The sequence below is a fragment of the Falco naumanni genome, chromosome 5 (assembly GCF_017639655.2).
Source record: "Falco naumanni isolate bFalNau1 chromosome 5, bFalNau1.pat, whole genome shotgun sequence".
In the NCBI taxonomy this organism is placed as follows: domain Eukaryota; kingdom Metazoa; phylum Chordata; class Aves; order Falconiformes; family Falconidae; genus Falco; species Falco naumanni.
In genome coordinates this window covers 56389725-56403426 of record NC_054058.1, presented here as the reverse complement: position 1 = coordinate 56403426, position 13702 = coordinate 56389725, and positions in this window count along the sequence as shown.

Below are 13702 nucleotides of genomic sequence, written 5' to 3'. Positions count from 1 at the left end.
TATTCCTACGTTACACTGGGCTCGAACATTTCTGGTGTTCATCCCTCCACCATTCCCTCTTAAATCTTGCCTGACTAAGCAAATAAACAAGAGACTTAAATATGTTCTTACGTATGTACTTGCCAAAGAAAATACACTTTAATTCACCCAAGGCCACACCGCCCTGCTCATGGAGGGCCTGAAGACCCTCCGGAGGGCCTGTGAGCTTTCCTTTGCCAAAGGTCCCTTGATTGCTGCAGCGTGTTCACCCTCAAGGAGAGGTTACAGGCATTATGTGTTATTCTAAATAGGCTTCAGATAATGCAAGGCAAAAAGGTTTAAATTGTGTCAGGTAAGGATCTAACTCCAGAATATAACCTGACAGACAAGGCATTTGAAAGCAGTCTCAGGTCTGATTTCAGTTCTTCAGCTGAATTGTTTAGCCCTATGTCTTACTGTGAATTATTTTATGATTTCCATCTATGGCTTGTTATTAAATCAGTGAGTTAAAAATCTGCTTGTATTACACGCTTGATGAATGTTTCTCATAAAGCTGCATTTACAGTTGTGTAGTGTTTAAGAAATCAGTTGTTCTCACTTTAGTGTGGGATTCCAGTAAGAGCCAGTCAGGCACACAACATCCACCAAAAGGTCTTCAGTCTCTGCTGGCTGAATCAGTGATATCAGCCTTAAGGGACTAGAAGGATCCTGTACCAACAGAGAGACTCTCAGAGTCACAAAACCTCTGTAAATAAAAGCTAAGCACTGCCTGGTGATGAATCGGTCTGTTCTTGCTTCAGCCCCAGCGTAAGTGCCACGCAGAAATGTCATTGATGCATGGCAGCGATGCTGTGGCTTTCCCGCTGGAGACAGCACAGCCGGGGCTGGCCTTACTACATCAGTCACTACAAATTCCCTCAGGTTACACAGACCACGTCTCACAATCTGATGTGACCACGTCTGCTATACAACATCTTCCCTGTTACTTGCAACACGAGGTCACTGGCCACGGGGTGAGAGAGAAATGAAGGCAAAATGTGAACTACCAAACCCCCGAACCCTGAGTAGCTGGAAAGACAAGCCATTTTCCTCTGCCCTCCCTTTTTCCTTGTTGTGGGCTGCTGACCCGTTTTGTCAGGCAGTGTGGCTGGGCACGGGGCCTGCCCGGGTGGTGGAAGGCCTCCCCAGGAGGTTACGGTGCTGCGGCTGCCTCCTGGGGAAGCGCCTGGATCCGGCACAGTGCAGGGGAGATGGGGCAGGTAGCAGGAGCGGTGGCAGTGGGGAGGAGGGAGAAGCAGTGTGCCTCCAGAGCGCAGGACGAGAACCAGCTCCAGTGGCAGGAGAACAAAACATGGCCTTACAGCGAATGCCTGTAGCGCAATGCACGGGCAAGTCACCGGCTCCTGTGAGCTCCTCTCAGTTCATGCATTCCCCGCTCTCGAGTGTCAGCTTTCTTTCAACATAGCTGAAGAAAATTCAGGAGCACACGTACTAAATAATTTTCTACAAACTTGCACATGCAATTTTTTGAACCAGCCTCTTCTGGGTTCAAGTGTACAAGTAATCATTTCTGACCAACTCCTCTGACCCTTCTAACAACAATTACTCACATTTCAATAACCCTTTTCACAGGAGCATGTCACCACTCAGTTCACGAGTGAAAGTGAGGACCACTCCCACTCATGAAGTCACAATGCTCAGCAGAGGAAGTGTGTTTGAGCTGATCTCAGTTAGATAGAGACCGATCTAAAATTCAAGCACGTCTTATCATCTCCATCAAGCTTCCCTATTCTCCCCAGTTAGTGACCGAGAGAGAACGAGGATTTATCCAATGGAAAAAAGGGATTCATTTATATTGATTGGCCTTTCCCTCCCACCGTACACATTGTGTAACATCAGGGTACACTTATTCCACATCAGTAACTCTCAGCCCTGCTGCAATCTAAGTGCTCTCCCATTTAATTATTCAGGATGCCAGGATGGGCAACTGGCTTAAAAAGAAAATTCAGAATGATCTAAAATGAAATTAATGCTTTTGTCTAATAAAAAAAAACAGGAACTTTGATGTTATTTTTATTTAGAAAGATTGAATTCTGGCAATACTAGCTCAGTCATTTCACTATACAGAAGTCTATAAAAAGAGATCAGTGTTATCAACATACAGGCTAATGCTAATTTTTCTTTTGCTTTAGAAATCGGTCCTGCTTCCTGTAGCTGAGGTTAAAAACAGAAGTGTGAACTACATGTTATTTTGATGTGTGAGAACAAAAGCGAAGGATAGGCTGGAACAATAAATGAGTTGCTTGCTTAAAAAAATAACAGGGGAGGGAGATCACTGTCTTCATCTCCTGGTCACATAATCTGGTGGTTGTTTTGAACAAATCAAAGCCGACTGCTTTCTTTCTGTGCGTTCGAGTAAAACAGAGTTCTCAGCCAGCAGATATTCAGTTTTCCTGGCTAGTTTTTGGATGCTGGCCATGTGTGATCAGTGACCTATTTTCACTGCAATGAGATCAGCTATGTTTGTAGGACCCTGAATCAGCAGATTTGTCCTTATTCCTGGCTCTGCCTGTTGGAGCGCCGAGGCAGGACCATTCTCCAAGCATGCTGAGCTGCCCGTCTCCTTACAGATCTGTGGGAAACGGCATTCAGTCATAGAGGAGTTGTGCTGGTACCTGCCAGGCCAGGACCATCAGGATCCATGGAGTACAAGCTGCTGCTGCTGCTGCTGAACTTGAAATTTTCTTTGTCTAATTAAAAGAGCCTAAGAGTAGCAGAAGCCTGTGCTGTTTGTGGAAATTATAATCCTTCCTGGGTAGTGATGTTAGAAAAAATAGGAGGGGTAGAAGCAGCAGTCAGAGAAGACTCCTGGGGCTTTAGATTTAGACCTGAAGCAGTTCTGGTTACAAACAACTGTGACAGACTCTTGTCTTTGGAAAACATGCATCATATCCCGTAGTTTGCCAGTACTGTATTTATTATAATTTCCTAATGAAATTTTGAGGTCACCTCCCAAGTCTTCTGCTATTGTTTGCCACCAAAGCTCAGTGCGCTGTCTGTGCAAGTTCGCAGGTTCTACTGGGACAGACCAATATGGGGCAGATCAAAGCCTCGTAGGAAAACTTCGGCTGGAAGGGACCCTGCAGAGGTCATCAGGTCCAACTCTGCTCAGAGAAGGAACAGCTGAGATTGGGTCGCTCGGGGACATCTCAAGTTTTGGTGACTCAGAATTAAGTACACCATGTCCAGGATTTGTTCTGGGATCAATTCTGTTTGGACTAGTATATTTAAAGATGGATTTGATAGAAACCATTACACATGTAGGACTGCAATGGAGACCAGAAATCTGACTGCAGTTCCTTTTCACTTACTCCCACAGCTGCCAGTGCCAGCAGCACCGGGTGCTCCGCTGTCAGGGAGGAGAGGAGCTGATGGCAAACAGGCAGCAGTCAAAACCTGTCCCCCGTGAGCAGCCAAATATCAAGGGGAGAGAAGGAAATAAAGACAGACAGATTTCCCGCCTAGCAGCCAGGAAAAGGAAAGAGCTCAGCAGCGGTTCATATCCTGCCTTCGTTTACCTCTTATCCTGTGGCTGTTGGCAAAAAGAGATGCTTCACTGAGATTAGAGTGCTGCTGCTCCTCTTCATTTAAGGCCAGTGGCCCACCTCTGGGATGAAGTGATGTAAGAAGGGCTGAATCTGGTCTCGTGGTCTCCAGTGGAAAGTATCACTGTGCATCACCTGGAATGTCCTCACAGTGCTCATAGAGGCTCCATCATCACCAGCAATGTCAGGATTTCGCCCTGCATGGCTGTGTGATGAGGGCCTTCTTGGTGATGGAGCCTCCATCCAGACCTTTGAGAAAATAATTTAATCCGTTGGCAGAGGTCAAAACCATGTCTGGTGAGTGTTGTGGACCTGACTGCCTCTTGCTGGAATCCTGTGGTGAGTCAAAACCACCAACTTCTGTGAATTTCACCCAAAAATACACATAATTTTGTGACAATCATCTGTCTGATGCGTTATCTTCTTTCATTCTCCTCTGCAGTTCAGAATACCATACTTCCCTGGTAACCTTTCTTCTCCGCTGCCACCCCGGTGTGATCCCGAGGGGCCATTAAAATGCCAAAGACAGGAGTGTGAAATGAAGGGGGCTGATGTCTCTGCCAGTACGACTCCATGGACGCCAGGGAACTGAGCTATGCTAGGGAAGCCTCTAAGATTATAAGTTCGAGCGATGTCCCCTTAGTGCCACAGACACGCTCTTTTTGCATTCAGGGTGAGTGACAAGTTGAAACGCCTGCCCTCAGGCGTGTGACAACAGCATGGGATACTATGAAAAGCCAAGCTCCTTCTGAAACGAGGGGAATGATTTCACTGAGTTAAGATCTCTGAGGACTCGTTCAGGCAGACGCAACAGTGAGGATGACAAAAGCCGTTAGGGAGGAGACGTGCGGTGGGCAGTGGATGCAGCCAGAGCTGGGCAGGTGGTGCATACAGCATGGGTTAAAGCACTGCCCGATCTCCTGTGCCAGGTCACCTTCCTGCTGCCACAGACCTTGAGGAATGTCCTTGAGCCTTTGCATGCATTTTAGAAATAGCTTTGCAGTGACAGATGTGCTCGGGCTTTCCTCTTGGATAGGCAGCATCTCTGCGTTTTCTTTGTTGTTTGCTGCCTCCAACAGGATTGCTGGGAAAAAGACCCGCCACAGTAAGAGCAGCTGCCTTCGATACTCACGGAGGAGGGCAGAACGGTCCTGAGAAACAAGCAACAGTTTTGCAGAGAAGTCAAGAGAAGTCAGCTAGAAATTAGCACAACTCCAGATTGAAAACGATCTTCCTTTATAGTTTAAGTATTAATGAAACCACTGTTTAAAGGTTTATGAATAGCAACACTCCTGTTTAAATATATATATATATATATAAAAATAATTTGCTTTTTTAAAAAAAACAAAGAAAGATGATTCTTTCACTCCTCTGTGGTCGTTCTTGAAGGTTTTATCTCTGTGAAAAGGCAGAGAAAATAGGAGGAGATTGTTGCGGGCCACCTCTCAAGTCAAACCTTCAGGAGCTATCTAAGCTGTCTCCATGTTCTTACACACAGGATCTTTGAACGCCAAGTGCAAAGTCTTGGTCATAAGGTTCACGAGGACTAATGAAACCTGAGCTTAAGTTCAATGTTTCAAGAAAGGTCAACTACATTGCTGGGTGCTAGAAAAACATGAGAGTGCTGCTTGGCTTGGAGGAGTGCAACTGCCGAACACAAGCCCAAGCATGCATGAGTTAACAAACACATATGCGCTTGCACACCTGCACACATACACACACGAAACGGGGGAGACAGAGGCAAAGACTCTGGGCAGGGACATGCAATACCCATCATTGTCCTTGCAAGAGATAAGGCAAAGAGATAAAATTAAAGGGGATTCTCAGAAGTGGAATATGAGAACCAGTACAGAGTAGTCCCTGGACGGATGAGGCCAGCTGCGAGCCTCAGCCTGAACCACAGCCATCCCTACCTCCCAGCAGCACAGCTCCCTGGCCCATGAGACCCATCAGTCACTGCAATGATTTTCTTTCCAAAAAGGTGTTATGCGAAGAAAAACAAAGTCAGCATGGGAATCTGAAAGGACTTCTTCATTTCTGAATTTAACTCTGTTTTTTTCCATTGTGTAAGCAAGCTTGAACCTGGGGAGACGTACTGATCTCAGTATTAATGTGCTTTAGAGCTGTGTGTTTATCCAAAGCTGTATTTAGATTAAAACTTTATGACCTCTTAACATACACTAGTCTAAAAATAACATTAAACACATGCTTTTTATCACAGTTAAAGCTATTGCAACAAACTCCTTTCCATCCAACATCACACCCAGCTGCTTGCTGTTGCATAGTAACAATATTCAGCCAAAACAAAACTCACTTTCGGTCAAATGAGATGGGGAATGAAGATCTGATAGTAGCCCCGAAAGCTCCATGAGGTCTTTGAGGGAGGGTAAACGGCTGATGCTGTGACATTTACCTGCTGAGGGAGACACAGAAAAGAGGCAGATGCAAACTAGAGACCAAGCCCAGTGTCCTGATAACTAGTCTGGGAATGGGATGGGGTGGGAACACACTTTCCTAGGGATTAGCAAACATTTTTTTTGGTCCCTGGTGCAAGGGTAAGATACTTCAAGGCTGCACCCTGGTCCAGTCTGCTCCACTCAGCTGATGAAGTGAGGTAAAGACAACTACAGCAAGCGCCCTCCAGCCTGGTTGTGCTCTGGTCAATCTTGCTCGGAGCTGGGAACCAGCAGAGAAGTCCTTATTTCAGCCTGGAATATCTGGCAGAAGGACATCAGCGAAGAGCAGAAGGAAAAGGAGCAGGTGCTGCCTACAAGAGCACATCTTCATGAAATTGAAGCAGAATGAAATTACATTAGTGCAATGAAGAATCAGTCCCCAGACACAAAAGCATCAAACCCTTGGAAACAGCATGTCTGTGAGCAGCCGTGCTGGCTGGCTTGGGTTTTCAGGGTGGCTCAGCTCATGCCCCTGAGTCTGGTCACCTCCAAACTTTCAAACTCAGTTTTTCCTGTATGGAATAAGGGGTTAACTCAGAGGTCAGACACTCAAAAATACCTCCAGTGACATGAACTTCAGCATCTGATCTACTTATTTGAAACCCAACCAACACTTCAGTTAACAGGAGCGGAAAAACACTGTTCCTCACATCTTTCTGTTCAGCTTAAAGGTGACAGCACACGCATTTGGCACTTTGTCAGTCAAGTGATAAAAATAGTTTATAAAGAAAATGCTGACACAAATGCTGGCAGCGCTACTGGGCATCCCTATCACAGGGGTGAAGATGATGAGCTGTTACTGTGATTGAACCCATCCTGGTGAAGGCATGCTGCTTTATGCCCACATTAGTGCTATCTTTGTGCTACTATCAGCTTTGGAAAGGCTGCTGACAGCATGTTTGATCTTAGCCGATCCTAAGTTAGAAGCTAAATGGAAGTAGGTAGCGAAAGGCTTGTGAGAATGGAGACTTAATTACACCTCACGCCTGCCAAGGCAGAACTCCCAGCATTAAGTCAGAGGTGGGTTTATACCTTTGCTGCAATTCTGAACATCACTGGTGCCACTCACAGTCCTCAAACAACCACTTAGAAACCAGCAGGTGAGAGTCAAATAGCATCCTCCTAGCTGGTGAAGAATTCTCTCTACCCTCTATCAACTCTGAGCTAAAATGTAATCACCAGGGCACGCTTCCTGGCCCCCACACCGGAGTGGTCCTGCGATCTGTCCTGATTTTACCCACCTGCCTGCTGCAGAAGAGCGGCTACCAGCATTACAATGCCTAAGTTTCAAAGGCAATAAATATTACTCAGTCAGTTATAGAGGTAGCTGCTATTCTATTCAGTTGGGTACCAGGCTGCTTCATGTTGTGCCGTCCAGCAGTGCACCCAGGGTAGCACCATGGTTCCTGTAGGAAAAGCAAACCTCTACCCACAGCTAAGCGGTCACTGCAGGCTCTGCCCCGCGATAGCAGAGGAGGGCTATTGGAGGAAGAAACAGCCAAAGCAGGCACAAGCGGAGAATTTGCTTCAGTCCTTCAGTCCAGTATTTGCTCCATCCTTTCTTCAGCATCCTCTTCATCTCAGCTCCACTTCATCCCTGGCCCTCCAGCTTGCTCTTCTTCATCTCCCTCAATTTTCTTTCCACACTGCACACTTCTGTCAGCCTTCACATTCCCAGAGTAAGCTGGAGAAATAACCTAGCCATTGCCACTGTCCTATGATCCACTTCACTTGGCTGCACCTCCCCAGCCCTGGCACAGCTTGTTATTACATGGGCTACGGAACAGGAACTGTCTGCTGCACTCTGCTTTGACAGTGGGGTGCATGCCCAGCTGCTCCTATTGTTGTACACAGAATAGGCTTTTTACCAGTATTGGAGCTGGATTAGTGGCTTTGGAAACATTTGGGACAGTCAGCTATTTACATTTTTTTTCTTGCAGTCCCTAGGAACTTCCAGCCCACCCATCAAAGATCCAGTCTGTTGCACAGCTTCCCACACTAACCAAAAGGGGTCACCGATTCCTGGGCTGTGTGGGTGGAAGAAGTGCTGGAAATTACATGATCTCTTTGCATCTGATTTTGTTTTTCCTGAGGAAGAAACCACAGATTTTGGTCATTTCTGTACCCACACAGAGAGGGCAGGGAAATTCAGTGAAGGACCTCAAACCCACCCAGCAGCTGCTGCCTGCTTGGGAGGTATTTCCACTTTGATCTACGAAGCCTACGGTGTGTTTTGGTCCTGTGTGCCATCACCTCCCGAGGGCTGAGCGGGAGCCAGAGGAGCAGAGGAGAGTGCTGGGGGTCACGGGCTCCACCACCTCAGAGGCCAACAAGAGCAACCCCGGGGCCAGCTGCTGCAAGGCCTGCCCGCTGGGTCCTGCCCGTCTTGCACACAGGCCAAAACTCTTGCTTCAGGAGCAGCTGAAGCCAGATCGGGCTGACTACAGAAATCCTTATGACCTCCACGTATCGGTCTATTATTTGTTAGGGTTTTTCTCTGAATTCAAGTTTTGTTTTCCCAAGGAACTGCATGGTACTTTCTCTTCCCTCCCACTGCTGGGAGCAAGTAGCACCAAATTATCCAAGATCTGTGTAAAACACTACCTGTGTGATGCTTTCTGAAAGCTGCTGGAAAGAACAACCCTGGCTTGTCATCTGCCAAAGAGCTGGGCTGACAGGGAGGAGTGAGAGATATCTCATTTCTGTGTGATGCTGCCTCAGCACATCCTAACTCCCTCCACACCTCCCAGTCTTCAGACATGGGACATGAAATACATCTTTGGTTAGCCTGATGGAGCAAGCTTTCTGCTCCCAAAACACATCTCCAGTCTTTCCTAAAATAACCTAAGGAGGGGGCTTGGGATCTACTCTCTGCTCCATGCTGGAGAAGGGCAACGAGGCTGGTGAGGGGTCTGGAGCACAAGTCTGATGAGGAGCAGCTGAGGGAACTGGGGTGGTTCAGCCTGGAGAAAAGGCGGCTCAGGGGAGACCTTATCGCTCTCTACAGCTGCCTGACAGGAGGCTGTAGGCAGGTGGGGGTCGGTCCCTTCTCCCAAGTAACAAGTGACAGGACAAGGAAACAGCCTCAAGATGCGCCAGGGGAGGTTTAGATTGGGTATTAGGAAAGTTTTTACACTGACAGAGTGCTGAAGCATTGGAACAGGCTGCCCACGGTGGTGGTGGAGTCACCGTCCCTGGAGGTGTTTAAAAAACTTGTAGACATGGTGCTGAGGGACATGGTTTAGTGGTGGGCTCGGCAGTCCTGGGTTAATGGCTAGGCTCGATGATCTCAAAGGTCTTTTCCAGCCTAAATGATTCCATGATTTTCTACCACTGCAAACAGCTCCACTCAGCGGTGGAGCTGCCCATAGGGGCAGCTGTCCTGTGGCCTGGGGGGTCTGTGGGGTGTTGGTGGGTTCCCAGGCTGTGTTAGTTCACCATCTGCAGGACCAACACCTCCCTGCTGGGAGCCTGAGCTATGGCCACCAGCTCACAAACAGCTCCCCAGGGAGCGCAGATTTGCTGTCGCTTGACCTGTTTTCTAACCACCGGTCTGCATTTGAAACACTTGGTAGATTTTATTTCCTGTGGAAACAACACAGATTTGACTTTGTAGGACGGTACATGTCAGTGCAATGCTGTACCTACCCCTTCTAATTAAGAGACGTTTTCAGAGAGGGGGTGAAGTGAATGAGAACGGTAATTAACTGAGAAACAACTTGAGTTGTTCTCTCAATTCCCTGCGCACTGGGCTGAAATTGTATTCTGGCTTCCTGCAAAATTACATGTACCACATCAAAAGTAAACACTTAATCTAATATTCTAATTGTGGTTTTAGATAAACATCACAGTTATAAATCATTTTAATGAGTATATACAAAAGAAGCGAATACCACATTAACTTTTCATTACCCTTTTAACATCCCCCATGGATAATGCAATTCATTTACGGGTATAACAGCCCCCTCTGCTATATGCTGTATGTACCCAGAGGGATGAAATAGTGTAACTTTAAGGGTAGTTAAGGTGTTTTAGAATAAGAAATGGCTATGACTTGTTGATGCACTGCTTGTAAAAATAAAGGTTATGTGCTGTAACAAAGAAGACTGGGATGGAAACATGGATAATTTGATCCATTAATTAAAAAGAAGAGTTTAGAGTTTTCTTAATTGCTGCCCCATGCAGAAAATATTCTTAATCAAAGGAAACTGAACAGTGGAAAACTCTGAGGGAAGTCAACTTTTCTTGACAAGCTGTTAATCTAAAGACTCTCCTTTTAAAGTCGCATAATCAAATACATCCAAAAAAATCACAGTTGAGGCAAACTAAGCATCCCAATGGGTGGCAACTTCTTAGGCAATAGTAATTCAGCTGCTTTCAGAAGTGTAGCCATATGCTCCAGTAAAGAACAGAAACATCTGGGGAAAAATCATGCTGTCCCGTAACTCACCAGAATTTCAACATTGACTTCAAATGTGGTCAGGCTTTGGGTGGTGTTTTCAGTCCTCTGTTTTAGGGAAAAGCTCCTCTTTAGAGCATTTGGTTGGTAGTAACAGATTAAACCCAAAAAATTTTGATTATCTGAGCAAAAGTACGAAGCTTCTGTTTCTTTGAAACGATGTGAGCAAACACTCCACAAAGCCTTCCTACAGCAGTACGTCTATTGTTTCTGATCTTACATAATTTCTTTGTGTCTTACTCTAAAATTTATGTTGCAATATTTGTACAGGCAACAGGATTTCACACAGAGCTTTGCAGTAGCTGAATCAAGTAACAGCAATGGTGAAGAAAATAAACTCCTTCACTGTATCCTAATTTATTACGCTTGACTGAAATGGTTTAGAGCCATCTCTGAGCCACACAGCCAGTAATTCTCTGCTTCACGAACAAGACATATTTTCCTAGACACAAACTAAATTATTTATATAATGCGTAAAGCATATGAACCATCCATTACCTGATACCTCTGAAACAATAGGATGGAAAGCAGCCAGCATTAATTGATCATCCAACTGTCCAGTTACTCTGTGTGGGCGATTTATGTCAGATGCTATATAATCACACTTTGAAACATTTTCCAGAAATAAATCTTCCCTATAGAGGGAGGAGGTTGTCTTTGGAAAAACTATTTATGCGTGGTGATTTGCCAGCTACAGCACTTGGGTAGGACGTGAGCCAAGCTCTCATCCCCACCGAACAGCAGGGCTGGTGTTCACGTACAAACACACCTGACGGAAGGGCTGAGTTAATAGGGCACTGCGTAATTTTTCTAAGACAGGTTTCTGGGATGTGTCAGAGGTAGTTTGGCTTGGCTCAGAGGGATCAGTTATTAAAATTACAGCTAGTTTCCAAAACAGCGGTTTGAAAACCACCTTCAACAGGCTTCCCTACTGCCTGTGTGGCTCCTGGCTCGCTCGGCAGGCAGGTTGGCTTGCCGGTCTGCTCCCCAGACCTGCTGGTCACCAGCCGAGCAAGAGCTTGTGCAGCTGAACCAGACCCGCTGGGAGAGGAACAACTCTGGCTCCAGGGCAGAGCTAGCTTGGCACAAAGCCCAGGTCAAACAAAGCAGCAAGGGCAGCTCACCCATATGCACCAGCACAGCCAAGCCCTGGCCTCTGCGCTGAGCCACACCAGCTGGTCCACAGGGACATCTCATGTGTGGACATCACCCATGTCTTCTGGGCAAAATCGGCTCCGGTGGTATCAAAACATCACCTACTATCATGTCAGCATGGGCTATTTCATCCCATGCAAACATAGCAATTAATCAATCAAATTAATTAATCAATCAAATTAATCAATCAAAAAGTTATTTTGGCCAATGAAAATGTTGAAAACCTATTTTTTCTTCCTCTGTTTAGGACACCAGTTCTGAGAAACTTTCTGTTTTATCAGCTTTCTTGTTTCCTTTCAACTGTGTGCGCCACATGAATGTTTGGGAAAGCTTTCATTCCTGTATCTCAGCTTTCTACTCCACCAAAGCAAATATACATCAAAGAAAAGTTGCCTCTTAAGTCTGCAGCCTTCATCTCTTTTTTTTTTTTTTTTAAATCTCACAAAAATTCTTCCTTTAGAAAAGTCAGCCTTGGAGCATTCTTCAACCTACAAGGTGATGAAATGCTCTGCACAATGCAAACTGGGGCAACGGATCGACATTGTGTGTTTTAATGGACACTTACATACGGCACATCCACAAAAAGTTTCCATTTTATCTGCTAGGATATTACACATAATATTTTTTACTGCATATGGGAATAATGCAGAAAAATCTGATTTGTTACAACTGCAATGTAAATCTTCACGTGGCCTCAGCAGGAGTGCCTGTGGGGCATACAGAAACTCTGTAATACGTGAAAAGTAATTGCCTTTCTTCATCTTTTCCTTGCCACTCTACAAGACCCTGATTACTTGATAGGCCGGACAATTCACAGATAAGCCTTCGCAATGACAAACTTGTCTTTCCACATGTGCTGCTAATCCCAGTTTCCCCAGAGGAGCCAGTCTGGGTGGCAAAGGTTCCTCAGACAAACCTTTCAGGGTGCCCCACTGCCACCTGCAAAGGCAGAGCCACCCGGCAGGCATGGCCCTGCTGCTCTGGAGGGATTTCTTTCATTATCGATGTCTCCCACAGTTGCTCTGTCCCTTCCTTCCATTTTCAAACCAGTCTGTCTTATCTTCCTGCCTCTCTCTTTCCCTTGTTTTCCCAAGTCTTTCTATACTATATTTTTCATTTCTTTCCTCATCTAAACTTTCATTCTATTAACTTCTTCCTTTATCCTCCTAAAATCACTCTCTGCCATGCGCTACTGATCACCAGGAGCGAAGCTGGTGGTGGCAGGACCATCTTGCTCCTCCAAGACCTCTCCTCCACTGATACTTCTTCCCCATAAGGTCATTTAAATCCTACAGGAAATGACAATTATGGAGGTTAGGGGTAAAATAATGACAGTATCTCTTTTCCCGGTTTGTTAACTTAGACAGAGGCTTCATCTTAGTAGAGGTTCTGCTTAAGTGCAGGAAGACCTCCACCTTTTCTGGGCTTCCCAAACAGAAAAGATTGCACCACCCAAATCACAGTCCCACAGCTCCAAGGATACACGCTTCGTTGTTCATAAGCAGTGCCACTCAAATCAGTACCTGGGGTCTGAAAAGGTTTGGAGTGAACATGAGATCAGAGACCTGTCCACACAGACGTGTCTGGGTACTCCCTCTCCCCCTTGGCACAATGTCAGATGCTCAGGCTTCCACACAAGTTTTCTATGCATGGAGCTCACCCTGGTGGCAGGCAATATTCGGCAGTTAATTCACTTTGCTGCCTCCTCCCACCTCCACAGCAAACGGTTTGTCAAGTCTTCTGGTGACAGTTAAAACCAGAGGTTACATAAATACAGCTGGTGACCCAGTATTTTTTAACAGATCTGAATCCTAATGGCAAAGTGTTGACTCAGTTGGCATTTTCACTCACTATTGAAATAGAAGTTGAGGCTCACGTGGCAATGGTGGAGAACAAGGAAAGCCACCAGCTGAACCCTCTTGATGTGCAGAAGAACTGCAGCCAGTTTCCCACCAAGCAAACCCGACCAGCAACCACCCAGGCACAGGAGTCCTCAGAAAAAGGCAGGTGAAGACTCAGGTCTCTGCTGGGTGCAGGGAAGCTACTGG